The sequence below is a fragment of the Chrysochloris asiatica genome, unplaced genomic scaffold (assembly GCF_000296735.1).
Source record: "Chrysochloris asiatica unplaced genomic scaffold, ChrAsi1.0 scaffold00014, whole genome shotgun sequence".
Lineage (NCBI taxonomy): Eukaryota > Metazoa > Chordata > Mammalia > Afrosoricida > Chrysochloridae > Chrysochloris > Chrysochloris asiatica.
In genome coordinates, this window is record NW_006408532.1 from 11,889,883 (window position 1) to 11,907,870 (window position 17,988).

General features: G+C 39.4%; 1 protein-coding gene and 1 pseudogene across 2 annotated transcripts in view; both read right to left on the minus strand.

The window, feature by feature from the left end:
• Positions 1-17,988, minus strand: part of MED27 (mediator complex subunit 27) — a 340,395-nt gene that overhangs the window by 162,575 nt on the left and 159,832 nt on the right. The gene's annotated exons all lie outside the window — the stretch shown is intronic.
• On the minus strand, positions 8,761-9,093 carry LOC102811573 (annotated as a pseudogene).

Here is a 17,988-nt window from a genome sequence, read left to right on the forward strand (position 1 = left end):
TATTTTTTCCCTCTTCTTTCTTCTTCTAGTTGAGCTCTGATCATTCAGTCATTGAAGCCAGGTCAAGTGGGTATTATCTGTAAGTGTGGGTGTTCTTGTGCATATGCCCTCTCTTATCAGTCATAGCAATTTTATGTATAACAACAGAATAAAAAGTGACCAGGTGCGACCTTCACTGTTGGGATGTTTAAGTCCACTGTCATGACTGTTATGTCAGTGCAGCTCAATAAGGATTTCTCTGGTTTTAGTTGGCCCTCCACCAGATATCCACCACTCGTCTGTCAGTTTGTCATACTGTGGTAGCTTGCGTGTTGCTGAGAGTCTGGAAACTATGGCACAAGTATTTTAAATACTAGCAGGGTCATCCACAGTGGACAGATTTCAGCTGAGTTTCCAGACAAAGACAGATGAGGAAGAAGGAGAGACAGACTACTCCTGAGTATTTAGTCACTGAAAACCTTATGAATAGCAGTGGAACACTGTCATCACCAGAACAGTGACTACTGAAACATGATGAAGAACACCAGAATATTGTCAGATACAGTGCTGGAAGATGAGCCCCTCAGGTTGGAAGGCACTCAAAATGCAACTGGGGAAAAGCTGCCTCCTCAAAGTAGAGTTGACCATGATGACACTATAGAGTAAAGCCCTTAGGACCATTATTTGTTGACGGCGCACAACTCAAAATGAAGAGAAACAGCTGTAAATATCCATTAATAATCGAAACATGCAATGTACAAAGTATGAATTTAGGAAAACTGGAAACTGCCAAAAATGAAATGCATAACCATTAATATCCTAGGCATTGTTGTTGTTGTTGTTAAGTGGCATAGAGTCAGTTCTGACCCATAGCAACCATGTATAGGGTTTCCGAGGAGCAGCTGGTGAGCTTGAACTGCTGACCTTGCAGTTCAAATGCTTTGCAGTCTGGCCCATTAATCCTAAAGCATTAGTGAACTGAAATAGACTAGCATTGGCCATTTTGAATCTGACAATCACATGGTTAACTATGTGGGGAATGACAAATTGAAGAGGAATGGTGTTGCATTCATTATCAGAAAGAACATATCAAGATCTATCTTGAAGTACAATGCTATCTATGATAGAATAATATCTATCCACCTACAAGGAAGACCAGTTAATAGCACTAGTATGCAAATTTACAAACTAACCATTAAAGCCAGTGATGATGAAATTGAAGAATTTTATCAATTTCTTCAGTCTGAAATTGATCAAACATGCAATCAAGGTGTACTGATAATTACAGGTGACTGGAATGCAAAGGTTGGAAACAGAGAAAGATCAGTAATTGGAAAATATGGCTTTGGTGATAGAAACAAGGCTAGAGATCACATGATAGAATTTTTAAGACCAATGACTTCCTCACTGAAATTACTTCTTTTTTTTGCAAATACTTTTTTATACAACATAAAAGATGACTATGCACATGGACCTCACACCACATGGAAAACACAGAAATCAAACTGACTATGTCTGTGGAAAAATACTGTGGAAAAGCTCCATATGATCAGCCAAAAAAAAGGCCGGGGCAGACTGTTTGGAACAGACCATCAATTACTCATATGCAAGTTCAGGCTGAAGCTGAAGAAAATTAAAATAAATCCACAAGAGCCAATATATGACTTTTAATATGTCACACCGGAATTTAGAAATCATCTGAAGAACAGGTTTGATGCATTAGACACTAAAGACTGAAGACCAAAAGACTTGTGAAATGACATCTAGAACACCATATAGGAAGAAAGCAAAAGGTCATTAAGAAGACAAGAAAGAAGAAAAACACCAAAATAGATGCCAGAAGAGACTCCGAAACTTGCTCTCTAGCGTAGAGATGCTAAAGCAAATGGAAGAAGTGAGGAGGTACAAGAGCTGAACATAAAATTTCAAAAGTGACGCCAAAGATGGAGGCAGAAACGATGACGTGGAGAGACAGAGTGGCTGGGGACTTTGGACTCAGGTAGGGAGAGGGGCTGTGTGCTGACAGCAGGGGGGCAGGCTTGCAGGTTGTACCCTTTGGTTGTTTGATGATGCATGGAGAGGATTGTAATTATTGCAATGAAACAAAATACGATAAGATGAATGTAAAGCTGATGTTCTCCCGTGTAAACTAGCACTCAATTCACAATAAAAACTTTAAAAAAAAAAAAAAAGGCAGTTCAAGAAGACAATGTCAAATATTATAAGGAAATGTGCAAAGGCCTGGAGTTAGAAAACCAAAAGAGAAGAACTCACTCAGCATTTCTTAAACTGAGGGAAATGAAGAAAAAAATTCAAGCCTAGACTTGCAGTATTGAAGGATTCTAAGAGCAAAATATCGAATGATGCAGAAAGCACCAATGGAAGATAGAAGGAATATACAGTCACTGTACCAAAAAGAAATGGTCAGTGTTCAACCATTTCAAGAAGTAGCATATGATCAAGAACCAATGATACTGAAGGAATAAGTCCAAGGTGCATTGAAGGTATTGGCAAATAATAATAGATGGAATACAAATTGAAATCTTTCAACTACATACTGATGTGGCACTCGAGGCACTCACTCATCTAAACCAAAAAATGTGGAAGGCAACTACTTGGCCTACTGACTAGAAGAGATCCGTATTTGTGCCCATTCCTAAGAAAGGTGACACAAGGGAATGCAGAAATCATTGGACAGTATCACTGATACTCCATGCGAGTAAAGTTTTAGTGAAGATAATATAAAATAATGCTGCAACCATACATTGACAGAAAACTTCCAGAGGTCTAAGCCGTATTCAGAGGAGGATGTGGAATGAGGTATATCATTGCTTGTTTCATATCCTCCTCAAATGGATCTTGGCAGAAATCAGAGAATACCAGAAAGATGTTTACCTGTGCTTTATTGACTATGCAAAGGTTTTCAATTTTGTGGATCATGACAAACTATGGACAACACTGCATAGTATAAGTATTCCAGCACACTTAATTGTCCTCATAAGGAACCTGTACACAGACCAAAAGGTAGTTGTTCAAACAGAACAAGGGAACACCGAATGATTTAAAATTAGGAAAGGTGTGCACTGGGATTACATTCTTCACCATATTTATTCAATCTGTATGCTGATCAGATAATCTGAGAGACTGGATCATATGAAGAGAAACATGGCAATAGGAATGGAGAAAGACTCATTAATGATGTGCGATATGAAGATTTTACACCCTTGCTTGCTGAAAGCAAAGAAGATTTAGAATACTTACTCATGAAGATCAAAGACCACGCCTTTGGTATGGGTTGCATTTCAATGTAAAGAAAACAAAAAATCCTCACCACTGGATCAATGAACAACATCCATGTAAATGGAGAAAAGATTGAAGTTGTCAAATATCTCATTTTGCTCAGATCAAATATCAACAGTCATGAAAGCAGCAGTCAAGAAATCAAACAGTGTGCTGCATTGGAAAAATCTGCTGCACAAGACGTCTTCAAAGTGTTGAGGAACAAAAATGTCAGTTTAAAGACTAAGGTGTTCATGAGCCAAGACACGGTATTTTCAATAATGCATGCAAAAGTTGGACAGTAAATAAGGAAGACCGCATAAGAACTGATGCTTTTGTGTTATGGTGTTGCAGGAGAATACTGAAAGTACCATGGACTACCAAAAGAAAAACAGCCAGAATGCTCCCAGGAAGCCAGGATGGCTAGGCTTCGTCTCTCATACTTTGGACATATTGTCAGGAGGAACCAGTCTCTGGAGAAGTGTAAGTTTGGTAAAGTGGAGGGTCAGAGAAGAGGAAAGCCCCCAGAAAGATGGACTGACATAGCGGCAGCAGCAGTGGGCTCGGGTATGCCAGCGAATGTGAGGTTGGCCCAGGACTAGGCGATGTTTTGTTCTATTGTACACAGGGTTGCTATGAGTCAATGTTGACTCACTGGCACCTAACAACAACACTACCAGATATATAATGTCCACTTCTATCAACTGGTCTTCCTGATGACAAGTTTAAAGTGAATGAGTCAAAATCTCACCATCCTCAATTGAAAGGAACATTCTGGTTCTATTTCTTCTAAAAATGATTTGTTTGTCCTTTTGACAGTCCATGGTATATTCAAAGACGATCTGGAAGCACAGTGAGTTAAGTGCTTGACTGCAAACTGAAATGTACCCGAAACAGGAGAGAAATATATGGCAGTCTACTTTGGTAACAATTTATAGCCTTGGAAATTCTAGGGAACAAACAGTTCTACTCTGTCCTATTGGGTTGCTATAAGTCAAAATCAATTTGAGGACATGGGTTTGGTTTTTGGTTTGGGTGTATTCAGTATTCTTTGCCAACACAGTTGGAACCTATCAGTTCTTCTTCTGTCTTCCTCTTTCATTAGTCAACATTTGCATGTAGATGAGCTAAATGAAAAGCACATGGCTTAGGTTAGATACACCTTACTCTAATCTTCTTGTTAAGTACCATGGAGTCAGTTCTGACTCATAGCAACCCTGTATAGGTTTTCCAAGGAGTCGCTGGTGGGTTTGAACTGCCAACTCCTGGATTAGCAGTCCAGTGCTTATCCTCCAATGCCACACCAGGACTCCAATCTAATCTTAGTTAACCCTTTTCCCCAAAAAATAGAAGAAAACTTTCTGCAGTTCTTTACAGCTATTTCTCAAAGTCACGCTATGCAAAGCAGCTTATACTGCTACAAAAAAACCTTTCCCAAGCACTGCCAGACTTGCATCATTATCAGAGGTCTAACCCCTTACAACACACAAGAAAAGAACCCTGGAACCACAAAAGGGCCAGTGTGAACACAAAACAGCCTGGACTATATTTATCAGTCCTGTTTAAAAAAAAAAAAATCAAGAACAAATTAGGTACTAGCCTTCAAAGGCATAAGTAGTAGGTATTCATGAATAAATCACAGTACAGTTTTCAAGGGAACGATGGGGGAAATGGTCACCAGACAGTAAAGAGGAACTGAGGGAATGAATAAAAGGCTAAGAGTGAGCTAAGTAAGAATCTCATTATTAAGCAACAACTGGGAGACAGTATTTATTCTTAATGTTTCCAGAAATAAACAACTTCATTATTCCAAGTAAAAAGCAAAAGCATTGAGAACATCTACCTTGTTGCAAAACATTAAAAAAAATTTATAAAAGTAAGCCTCAATGTTTCTAAGGAGGAAGATGAGGAATGCTCAAACACCACTAATATGTTGTTAAGTGCCGTCAAGTCTGTTCCAACTCACAGTGACCGTGTATGGGGTTTCTGAGAGCGGCTGGTAAGCAAGACCCTCCAACCTTGTGGTTCAAACTGACGTGCTCTGGACTGCACAGCACCATACCATGAATCCACTAATCCAGACAGACCCACTTTAAAAGACATTTCGGGAATATCATGACACAACATAATCAGCAAGCATTTAGAAATAAGCTCCATAGTTTAAAATTTTTTGAGAAATTTTTTACCCAAAAATGTAATGTGTACCTTTTATTTTGAAATGTGTACCAACTGCTATTTTAAAAAAAAAAAAGTTGCCTTAGCTCATGCAAACCATGTGTATCAGAGTAGAATTGTGCTCCATAAGGTTTTCATTGACTGATTTTTCAAAAGTAGATCGCTAGGCCTTTATTTAGAGTTGTCACTGGGAGGACTGGAACCTCCCAACATTTCAGTTAGCAGCCCAGAGAACTGTTTGCTCCAATCAATTTAATAGAGCAACAAATCTTCAAACATTCAAATGCTCAAAGGAGGAAGGTAACTGACATTAATAACAAACCATCTTCCTGTGACATTTCCATCTGGAAAATGAGAGTTATCTGTTTACTCCTCTTTTCTTCTTTGTGAACAAAACTGTATGACAGGTATCATCCTCAAGGAAGGTGGAACTGCCCACAGTTACAGAGTAAACCCTGAATAGTCTGAATAAATAAGTTCCAGTTCCTTTGAGAACGATGTGATACCAATGGGCACATGTATGATACCCAACCGTTCTGGCCAATATGGGCAATCAAGCTATGGAGTTCCCTGTGATGACTTCCTTTTTTGGAACAGGAGGCACTAGAAGAGATGGTCACCTGCATCCTCTGCTTTATGTTGTTAGGAGAGCATGGACTGCAGCCCTTTTGGCAACTGCAAAGGGTGCTACCCTTGGACAAGGCCTGCATTCTGAGATAGTGATTAGGAAAGATGGTATCCTTGAGCTACTGGATTCTAAGGTATACATTTTCTCTCCACATTTTGTCATCTCTGAAATTGCTTATGCTTTCTAATCAATAGTATGTCACAGTTTAATTGACAGCTTTTCTTTCATAGTGGAGCAAAAAATAAAGGTGCACATTGTAGAATTAGTTGGTGGTATCTTAGTCGCTGGTGTGGCACTGTGGGTTAATGCGCCAGACTGAAAAGCCGTTTGAACTGCAAGGTTGGCAGTTCAAGCTCACCAGCTGCTCCTCGGAAACCCTATACAGGATCGCTATGGGTCAGAATCAACTCGACAGCACTTAACAACAACAACATCTTAGTCGCTATGGGTTGGAACCGACTCTATGGCACTTAACAACAACAAAAACAACCTTAGATTTAAGGAGCTCTGGTAGCGTAGTGGTTATTAATCGGGCTGCGAGCCGCAAGGCCAGCAGTTCGAAACTACCAGCTGTTCCGTGGAGAAAGATGAGGTTTTTGGCTCCCATAAAGATTTATAGCCTCAGAAACCCTATGCAGGGTTCCTATGATTTGGAACCAACTCCATGGCACATAACAACAACAACAACATCTTAGATTTGATTAAATATAGTTTAACTCCTAGCATTGCCCCACCTTGGAATTTCTTGCTATAATAAATTGTTTTCTTGTAATTCAGTGTTTAAGCTATTGTACTATGGTTTCTGATACTTGTGGAGGAAAGGTACCAGGCTTAAGATATATATATACAAATCAAACAAAATACCATGAGGCTCCTGTGTCATTAAGAGCCAATATTCTAGAAGTCCTTTCTCACCGTATTATTGGTGGGTTGAGTTTTCAATGACCCTTGATCATTCAGGATATATGATTATATGCAGACATGTAGGCAGGGTTGCTATCAGTCAGAATTGACTCGACGGCAGTGAGTTTGGTTGTAGTTGTTTTGGTTTTCTCTTCAATTAAAGGCTATCTCAGTATCCAACATTTAGCATTTATGACAATAGTTAGAAAGATGAAGATTTCTGTTCCTGTGAACATTTAAAGCCCCAGAAGCTCTATATGGGGTCGCTATGAGTTGGAACCAACTAGACAGCACTTGAAAACAACCCAACTATTCTGTGCATTAATGAGATGACCAGCATGGCTGAAATGGCCTCAGTGTCCCCTCCCATGAGCGTCTCAGAGAGGCCTCCAGGAAGTTGGCCGAGCTGCCCCACAGCCTCCCCTCCATCCCTGCCAAGTGGGTCAGCTGCCACTTGGGGTCAGCCTTCTCCATGACCACAGCCTACCGAAGCACACCGTGCCTGTGAAAAGTCTGGTCTAGGTTCCCAGCTCCTATGTGGTCTCTGGTAACATAGTGGTTACGAACCTTAAGGTCAGCAGTTTGAAACTACCAGCTGTTCTGCGGTAGAAAGATGAGGCTTTCTGCTCCTGTAAAATTTACAGCCTCAGAAACCCTGTACAGAGTTGCTATGAGTTACAACCGACTCCACGGCACATCGCCACCACCATCACCACCATGCAGTCTGGGGCCTGTCAAATCAAAACTGCTGTGGGAGAGGAAGAAAGAGGCACTGGAGAGGTTATTTGGAAGGAATATGTTTCATGAGTTCCCAAAGTGAGCCAAACCAGGCCTGAAGTCTCTGACTCGGTGGGGCCAAGCTTCCAGCACCCTTAAAAGAAGCTCTGAGTCTCAGTGAGTTTTAAGGTCCTGAGGGCAGAGCAGACTCTGAGATCCTAAACACAGGACTTGCAAGGGTGTGAGACCCAGCGTATGTGGAAAGTGAAGTGGGTAAGCCCCTCTAGTCACACCAGTTCTATCCAGTATTGTCTCCCCCAAGCATCCTTCTCCACAGAGGGAAGACTACTCTATAACTGGACTCATCACAGTGATGAACACATTGGTAAATCTTGGTGGTGGTAGTGGTGATGTGCTGTGGATTCAGTTAGCTGTTATTATTTCCACATTTTCTTAAAAAAAAAAAAGGGGGGGGGTGCTAAGAAAAGGATGGTCTAAAAACAAGAAACAAAAACCTTTCATTTCGCAGGATGCCAATTTTCACACAATGACCTGGGCTTTGGAACCTAACCATGGCAGTAAGTGAGGAGTGAGTATGGGGAGAAGGAGCCCTGGAGATTACCTAGTTTAATTCATTCATTTAAGGGATGAGACATTTTGGCCCAGAGAAGTGACTTATCCAAGATGTAGTGCTAATCAACAACAAACAGGATTTGGGAGTCTTGACTGAGATCTGGGCTGTCTGTTATCCCCTCTGGGGCCTGCTCTGCTCATTTGCCTGAAAGTATAGCATAGGAAAGAACAATATGATTACCAGAGGGTTACACTTAACCTTTTACTATAAATTGTCCTCCCAATTCATTTCTTCTTCTTTTTTTTTTTTTTTGTCTTTTCAGGTCATGATGAAGTTATTTATTTAAGCCATCTCCTGTCACAAACAAAGGGATGGAAGATCAGTGTATTGGTCATCATTTTATGGCAAGCAAAAGTGCGCTTCAGGTCCTTTACACTTTTCTGGTCCGTGTGCGAGTAATGGTCCATGCCAGTGCTGTGGTCCCCAGAAGTGGTCCAGGTTCTCTTTAGTCATCTTCATAACCAGTTGGAAGCAGATTCATATGAGGATTATGAAACAAAGTGTGATTACTATCTCCCTAGAGAAAGAAAGGGCTTGGCCCTGATGTGGACATGGGGGTAGGTGATGAACTCGGGTCTCTCGTGCTCTGTGTGGTGCAACTTCAGGTAGGCATTCAGCATGCTCACTCCCACCCCGGGGAGGGCAACGAAGTAGGTGAGGGCCTTCCACATGCAAGCTGAGCCTTTTTCACCATGAGCTCACTGCTCACCATTGGCTGCTCCAGCTAGGGCCAGGACTGAATCAGCAGCCCAGAAACCTGAGACCCAGCCACCGCCATTTTTGACTTAGACTACCACAGCCTCAATTCATTTCTTTTTGTTGTCAAATGTGGTCAAAGTCAGTTCCAACCCACAGTGACCATGAAGAGCGGCCTGTGGGTTTGAACCACCAACCTTGTGATTAGCAGTCCAGTGTTGATCCTACAGCACCACACCAGGTCACCAATTCATGTCTTAGGTGTTATTTTTGCACTGGGTGCTTACTCATCACTGCAGCTGTGCTCCAATGACCATCTTCCATTTGTTCTGCTACTAGTTACTGCATTTTTAATCACTTTCTTGGAGGTGTTTTTCTAGATCTCCCCTTACTCCCACCCCACCACCTCTCTCTCTCATCAGTTCAGAAGGGCATAAGCATTTTTAAAGACCAACAAATCGGAAAGGTGCCAAGGAATAAAAGTATACCAGGGAGAAAAGCCCTGGTGATGCTATGGGTTAAATAAGCATTGGCTAGCCAAAAGGCTGACCATTTTTTGAGCCCCCCAGCCACTCCATGGGAGAAAGGTGAGGCCATTTGCGTCCATAATAATTTACAGTCTTGGAAACACTATGGGGCAGTTGTACTCTGTCTTCTAGGGTTGTTATGAGGTAGTACCAACAGAATGGAAATGGGATAGCAGGAAGAATCTTGCTAGTCAGGTGTAAGAGACTGGTTAAGAATGAGTGTTCAGGTTTTTATCAGACATTCTTCAGAAAGTTCAACTTATTTGTCATTTGTAAAACTTGTTTTGGTTATTGCTATTAAATTTTTTCACCCTTTAAGTATGTGATTTAGAGAAGGTTTTGCTAAATAGTCCAAGTTTTAATGGTATCTTGGAGCCAATATTTTAAAAAAGGAATGTACCTCTAATTTTATAAGCAAATAAATGAATATTTAACATCATATCTCTAATATGAGAAGTTCATCTTATGTTAAAATATTATAAACAGGCATCTCTCTCTGTTATAAAGAGCAAATAAGAATTTAATTAATGGGCCATCTAGACATATCATGCTTCTCCTCCTTTAATTTTTTAGACCAACCCTATTGCTTTTAGGGAGTTCCAGTAGGTATGAATCAGGCTGCTAACCTCAAGGTCAGCAGTTTGAAACTACCAGCCATTCCGCAGGAGGAAAATGAGGCTTTCTGCTCTCATAAACATTTACAGTTCCAGAAACCCTACACAGGGTTTCTATGAGTCAGAACTGACTCCATGGCACACGACCACCACCACTACCATTGATTATTAATGCCTTCAAAAGAGAACAGATGGTTCATTACATGCTAGAAAACCAAGCAAAGAACTAACAGAGCAAAGAGATTAAACCAATGTCTCCAGGAAAGCAGAGTTTGGTAAAAGTCCTGAGTTCTGATCCAGTTTCTGCTTCTAAATAAACCAGCAGCTTCATAAAGTTTGAGCAAACTGCATAATCTCTGGGCTTCAGTTTCCAGACTTTTTTCTTAAAAAAAAAAACAAAAAAAACTTAGCAATGGGCTAGGATCATTCATTCTTTCGACATTTAACTGCTTCCCTACACTGTTTTAAGTGTTGATGGGACAAAGAAAAACAAGACCTATTCCTGCCCTCTAAGAGTACACAGCTTAGTGAGCCAAAGAAAAATAGAAACAGGTAGTAGTAATATGATGAAGAATTATAAAGAGAGAGGGCATAGGACATAATGAAAATACAGAAGTTATTTTTGAGATATTGGCTGGAAGGAACAGAAAGGGCCACCACTAAAAGGAAGTTAAGAAAAAAAGGAGAGTGACAGTGTGAGGTAAGCAAGTTCTCCAAGAAGAGGGTATGAGGCCAGAGGGAAGATGATTGAAACTAATAATTATCTCCAAAACAGAGATGGTTCTATAAAAATAAGAATTACACTAGAGAGGCAGTCTTGGTGTGACGCTGTAGGATAAGCACTGGGTCATGAAGCCGGTTTGAATTGCAAAGTCGGCAGGTCAAACTCACCAGCTGCTCCTTGGAAACCCTATATAAAGGTTACTATGAGTTGGAACTGACTTGGTGGCACTTAGCAACAACAACTATAGAGAGCAATTCGAAGAGTCCTTATCACTAGATTAGTCCAACCCTTCAGAGCTAAAAGTGAACAAACTGGAGTGAACTATCACTGAGATGAGTGATGAGATTATCTGAGTGCTAGTCCTGTTGCCAACGTGAAGAGCAAATGCTATCACAAAGCCAATCTTCCATTTCTGATGGTTGTTGGTGTTGTTAAGTGCTTCAAGTCAGTTCCGACTCATAACAACCCTGTACAGGGTATCTGAAGAGTGGCTAGTAGATTTGAACTGCTGACTTTGCAGTTCAAACTGACTTTGCTGTCCAGTGCTTTATCCTACAGTGCCATAGGCCTTTTCAATGTCCTGCTGGGAAAGGAAGGCAATTTAAAGAAGCAAAGAAGTAATCTTCAGTCTTTTTTCCTTCTTTGACAAGATGAACTTTTAACCAATTCTCCTTCATTACTTTCTTTTAAAAAAATTTGTAAATATATTGTTTACAGTGATTAAAGAAATAGCTACCAAAGACATCCAAAAAAAATTGCACAGCAATAAATTAAGTTGGTTCTGTCTCTAATCTGCAATGGTATTATTTATTTAATCAGGAAAGACTGAAAAAAACAGATCATTACGCTTTAAGAACACTATAATTATAAAAGAGGTCTGCCCCTTTTCTGCTCTCCCAAACCCTGATCACAACACAGTTATTTCACGATTAAACTTGCAGGAGCCCCATTTAAACAGAAAAAAAGCACTAATTGGGACTCTAGTAGCAGCTGTACTACTTTGATGTCAGTTACAAGGAGCAGAATTCTTTATGGCCCTGCCAAGCCAGCGAGTCAGGAAGGTTAACCCTTAAAACACTTGCTATTTGTCATGATTTCTGGTACCTTATTCAAAAGCTGCTTCTGCATGAACACTTGACAATATGCATGTAGGAAATCGTCTGACTGAGGCTTCTATACAGAAACAGTAAATGCAACAGAGCATTCAAACAGCAGCAAAACTTCTGCTGGCAAAAAAGGAAGTAGAATATCTAGATTGTAAAACAGTTCAAAGTCTGTTTTACTGACAAGTGTACTGCACTGAAAGTGAGAACATTTGGAGTCTAGTTACCACCTTGCCACTACTGCTGTGGCCTTGGACATTCATTCTGGGCCTCAGCTCTCATATGTAAAAGTACAGTATAGTAATTGCTAAGGAGTTTTCCATATCTTAGAGGTGCTGATGGCTTTTGTTTTAGAAACAAAATAAATAAAGCAGAATGCTTTTTAAAGAAAAATCCTATTATTTTTGTTGTTAGGTGCTGTACAGTCTGCTCCAGCTCATAGAGACCTTTTGTGTAAACAGAATTCACAATCATTGCTATCTTTGAGCCCATTGTTCTTCAATAATAAAATTGTAAGGGAGAGGGAGAAAAAAATAATAAAAAGAAAGGATATGGAGGTGGAAACTATATACTGAAAGACATAAAAGACATCAATCACCTAGTATGGGATTTATTTGGGTTCTGATTCAAACGAACTGTTAAAAAACAAAATTGTGGCACCTACAAGATAACTAGAAATTTGAACATTGGCTGGATATTTGATTTTATGAAACTATCTCTTATTTTAAAAAAAACAATAATACTGTAGTATGTTTTTTTTAAAGTCTTTACAATTTATGTATCTTTCTGCTTTTGTGATACCTACTGAAATATTTATGTATAAAACATAATGCTTCATATTTACTTTCAAATAATATGAGGGGTTGATAGCTGCTGGAGAACATATGTGTTCATTACACTATTCTACTTATGCATACACTAAAAAAAAATATCTCTCTCTCTCTCTCTCTCTCACACACACACACACACACACACATTAAAAGTTTAAAGAAAAGATTGTCCCACTCTGACATATAGCTCTGTAAACTACTGTTGACCAAAATAGGATAAGACACACTACTCTTCAGAATAATCAGATCTGGATGGACCACCTCAACAGGGTCCTTATTAACATCTTTTAAATTGTAAAACACAAGGCAGAAGAGAGGTTAGCGCAGAAGGTTATGGCAACTGTTTTTCAGGATTCCAAAGGGCCATTTGTGAAAGATTTTCTTGAAGGGCACAATGTTATCACAGGACTTACTATAAAGATGTTTTAAGAAAAGTGAAAATTACATTGGTGAGAAAGGGTGAGAAGAGCTGCACTGAGAAACTTTTTCTGCCACAACAAAGCACCTGCTCATTCTTTTGAGGATAGCAAGAGCTGTCCTAGGATCATTTCATTGGGAAACCTTTCCCCATCATCATCCTTCATTCCACAGCCCTGGTCTTGTCCTTTAGACCTTTTTTTTTTTTCACCTTAAGTTTTTATTGTGAATTGAGTGATAGTTTACATGGGAGAACATCAGCTTTACATTCATCCAATCGTACTTCGTTTCATTGCAATGATTACAACCCCCTCCATGCATCTAGACATTGTTTTGTTCTCAAAACTCAAAGAACATTACTAGTAATGTGATGTGAATCCCTCAAGGATACCAAAATCACTGTTTTAATGAAGTGTAAATAGAAGAGCACAGAACTCTTTGGGAAAAGGTTCTCAACTCTTACTGCCCCCAAGTGGATTCCAACTCATCATGATCCCATAGGAAAGAACAGAGCCATCCCCAACAGCATTTCCATGGCTTTATATCTTTACAGATGCAGATTGCCTCATCTTTCTGCTGTGGATTTGAACCTTTCAGTTAACAGTTCAATGTTTAACCCACTGTGCCTCTAGAGATCTTGGGGGAAGCTAAGGTGAGAAGGATAGAAACACCTCTTTCAGAAGTGGACAGGGCTAGATGGCAGATGAGTTGAGGAACAACAGCTTCACATTTTGATACTGTTTAATCAAAAGTTTCTATAATTTTGCTGCAATACTTTTTGACTCCCCTTCATAGCAGAAAGTATTTTGTTTGTCCAACTAAGTTGCATTACTTATGTGCTACTATTGTTAAGTACCATGGAGTTGGTTCCGCGACATTTCCAGGGAGCGGATGGTGAGTTTGAACCGCCAATCTTGAGGTTCAAACCAACCTTACAGTTCCACACATTATGCCATAGTACCACACCAGGACTTGCCATTTGAAAAAAAAAATCTAGATTTTAGTACTGAAATCTGATCACTTATGAAACTCTGGGTTTACTGCTGCTATCCTCCTTGCATAGGAGTCCTGGTGTGGCGCTGTAGGATAAGCACCAATAGCTCCTCAGAAACCCGATACATGGTGACTATGGGTCAGAACCAACTTGATGGCACTTAAAAACAAAAATCCCTTCCTTGTACAGTGCCTGAAACATATCTGAAGAAAGGAATAGTGCTTTCTTCACTGGAATTCCCCAGTTTTTGGTAATGGAGAAGTCATGAGACAGCCCAAAAGAAATACCTGTTTTGTAGCAGAGCCACTCACCCCAGAATATTCCTCACCTTGAAACAGAATTCTTTCTACTAGATCATGCTGTTTTCTGACAGAGTGGCACGAGATCATGCTATTTTCTGACAGATTGACAGACAATAAAGTGTATCTGCCATTAGGATTCTACAGATCTCATTATTTTTTCCAAAAACTTAACGATATCTGGTCTGCTCAAATTAACATTTTAAACTTTTTACTGCACACCTAATATAACTGTATGACACTCCAATTCAGAGTCTCAGCTTGAACCTTTACCTGTGTCTTTAAATAGCTTTTGGTCTACAAATTGCCAAAAGTACAAGCTTATCACAAACAAGAAAAATCAGTTTCTTAAGGGGAGTGTGTGGTAACACCCTTTAAATAGGGGGTGGATGAAGAGAAGAGGAGAATAGAGAAAGTGACCTGCCACTTAACAAGAACAGTAGTTCTAACTGTAAACTGCTTTAGAAATGAACCAGCCACCCAGTTCATTAAATATCAAATGCTGGACAGGGCAAAATATTTCCTCTCATTTAGAGTACACCTGATTTTGACCCCAAAACATGAACTACTGCTATCAGCAGTCCGCTTCAATGATTAAGAGATTCTAGTATTCAGGAGGGCTGAAAACAGACTGGCAAGTACTAGCTCACGTACACAAAAAGCTATTTCATGTGTCTGCACTTTATCTTTCCATAAAACAAATGGGACCTCAGGGTAAAAAGGTAAGGGGTACAAAATAATACATCACTCTTGACTTACCAGGAAGAAATTTGACAGGAGATGGGTATGCTTCCAATTAGCTCTTTAAAATAAGTGCACAATATTCAATCATTTTGTGAATTCTAGTCTTCACTTGAAAACTCTCTCTTTAAAATAGGTTATGACTGTTTGGTACAAAAGCTATACAGAAACATTAACCTGCCTAGTTCCATTTGGGAAAAAAAAAAGACAAATATATCTAGCTTTAACCACTTCATTGCTGCTAAGGAAAACCTTCTTAGTTCACTGAATTCTGACACTTTTTGCAGCAGATAGCAGTCAGCACAGGCACAATTTAATTCCTTGTTAGTGGAAGAAACAGTTCAATGGAGCAGATTAGGAAATAAAACTCTGAAGGAAAAGATTCAGTAACCTAAAATTTTTGACAGAATTTGTACATTTTAAAACCAAGGACTAAACCCGTTTTTCACCAGCTTTCAGCCTAGCTTGCTTTATTAAGAGCTCAATCTGGCTGAGGGTATCATTTCTTGAAGCAGCAGGACTCCTAATTGCAACGAAGAACACCACTGAAATTGTTACCCAAAATATAAATATGATTTCAGAGTGTTGGCTAGGACTCACATTTTGTGACTATGAGAAACTTAATTTCACACCTTGTATAAACATTTGCTCATTCACAGCAATTGTTGCAAGTTTTAAGGAAAACCACTATTTATCTTGGCTAAATGACAATAAATCACATACTTCTAATTCTTGTACAAGGTGATTGTTAAAGACATTATGCCTCAAAACTGGCATATGACATATGTAAAGCTCCATGGAATCTAGGCCCATGTGCTGAAATAAAATTTAAAATAAGGTCTCTGATAATGAAGGGGAAGTTAAACATACAAGGAAATGGAGACTGTCCAAAATTCCTTTTTCCCTCAGTTTATTTTTCAATATGGTCATTCCTGAGAAACAATGAAAACTGATCCTAGCTGCATGGTTCTTCCTTCATCAGGAGGGGTTCATATAAATCACAACCTGGTTTAATCCTGATTTACATTCTCAATGGCAGGAAGGAGCTTTACCACATTGGCACAATCACAAGCAAACTTAAGAAATGAGGAAAGAGTATGGTCAGCTGTGCAGGACCAAAAATGTTATTTATGTAAAACTTGGAGTCCTAGCGTGGCACTGTAGGCTAAGCATTAGACTTCCATCAAAGGAAGGAGCATGAGAAGAAGGGCACACTGTGGGGCAAGGAATTAACACAACACCATCGTTCTAAAAACCTATAAGGAACCCTGGTAGCACAGTAGTTAAGCTCCTGCTTGCTAACTGGAAGGTCTGTGGTTCAAACCTACCAGCTGCTCTGTGGAAGAACGACGCTGCAGTTTGCTTCTGTAAAGAAGCCAGCCTTATACAGACCCTATTCTATTCTACAAGGGCCACTACTATGGATCGGAACCAACTTAGCAACAATGGGTTTTACTTCTAGGTTTCTTCAACTTCATTGTGCATGTTAATCACTTGGGGGTTTTGTTAAAATGCAATTTTCATTCAGTAAATCTAAGGTCAGGTCAGAGATTCTTCATTTCTAGCAAAGCTCCTAGGTGACCACTCCATTGATCCACACACCACGCTTTGGCTTGTGACACTTAAAGTTGTCTAATATAATTAGTAAGCATCACCAAATACATACTAATCTCTTTCCATACTTTCTCTCACTTTTAAAAACAGTATGAGACAACTTCTATTTTCATCACCATTTTACAGATGAGGAAACTAAAGTTCTAAAGGAGTCACGGAGTGCAAATCTTTCATCATCAACAACAACAAAAAAACTAATATTGAGTCTTTCTTGCTACATGGCTCCTGATATTATACTTTGATACAATTAACTCAAACCCTTGTCAATGTTCCATGAACATAAGGAAAATTTAAAGATATTTATGCAAAACTTGGAGTCCTGGTATGGTGCTATAGGATAAACACTGAACTGCAAGGTAAGTTTGAACTGCATAGTTGGTGGGTCAAACTCACCAGGCACGTCTCAGAAATCCTACACAGGGTGTCACCATGAGTCAGAACAGACTTGATGGCACTTAACAACAACCACATGTAAAACTTAGATTAAAAAAATCAGCCAACCTTTCAAACAAACTTTCTAATTTCTTAACCCAAAGGAAAACATTTAAGGTATTTATATAAAACGCGGAGTCCTTTCCTGGCACTGTAGGATAAGCATTAAACCGCAAGGTTGGTTTGAACAGCAAGGTCAGTGGTTCACACTCACCAGCTGCTCCTGGGCAACCCTATTCAGAGTTGCTAAGTCAGAACCGATTCGCCAGCAGTGAACAACAGCATGTAAAACTTTGATAAAGACAAACAACAAATCTGTCAAGCAAACTCTCATTTCTTAGTCCTTTTGTAAACTTTCCCCTCATAAAATAGGTCCTGTTAATTGCTTGGGAAAATTCTCCTATTATTTCAGCTGCTTTACTTCAAAGGCTGCCTATAATACTTTACAAAATTGGTTATGACCTTGGTGTGAGACAAATATATAGAAGTTTATTACTACATTAAACCTAAACATCCCTTCCAGTCATTAACAGTGAATATTTTTAGTATCTAGAAATGCGCATCTTAGACAGATATGTAAATATTTAGCACCATCCTTTGAGACTGTTAAGCTTTCATTTTCAATCATGCAGAGGTATGTGTTTTCATTAATAGCCTAATTATATCGTATATTTTCATTCCA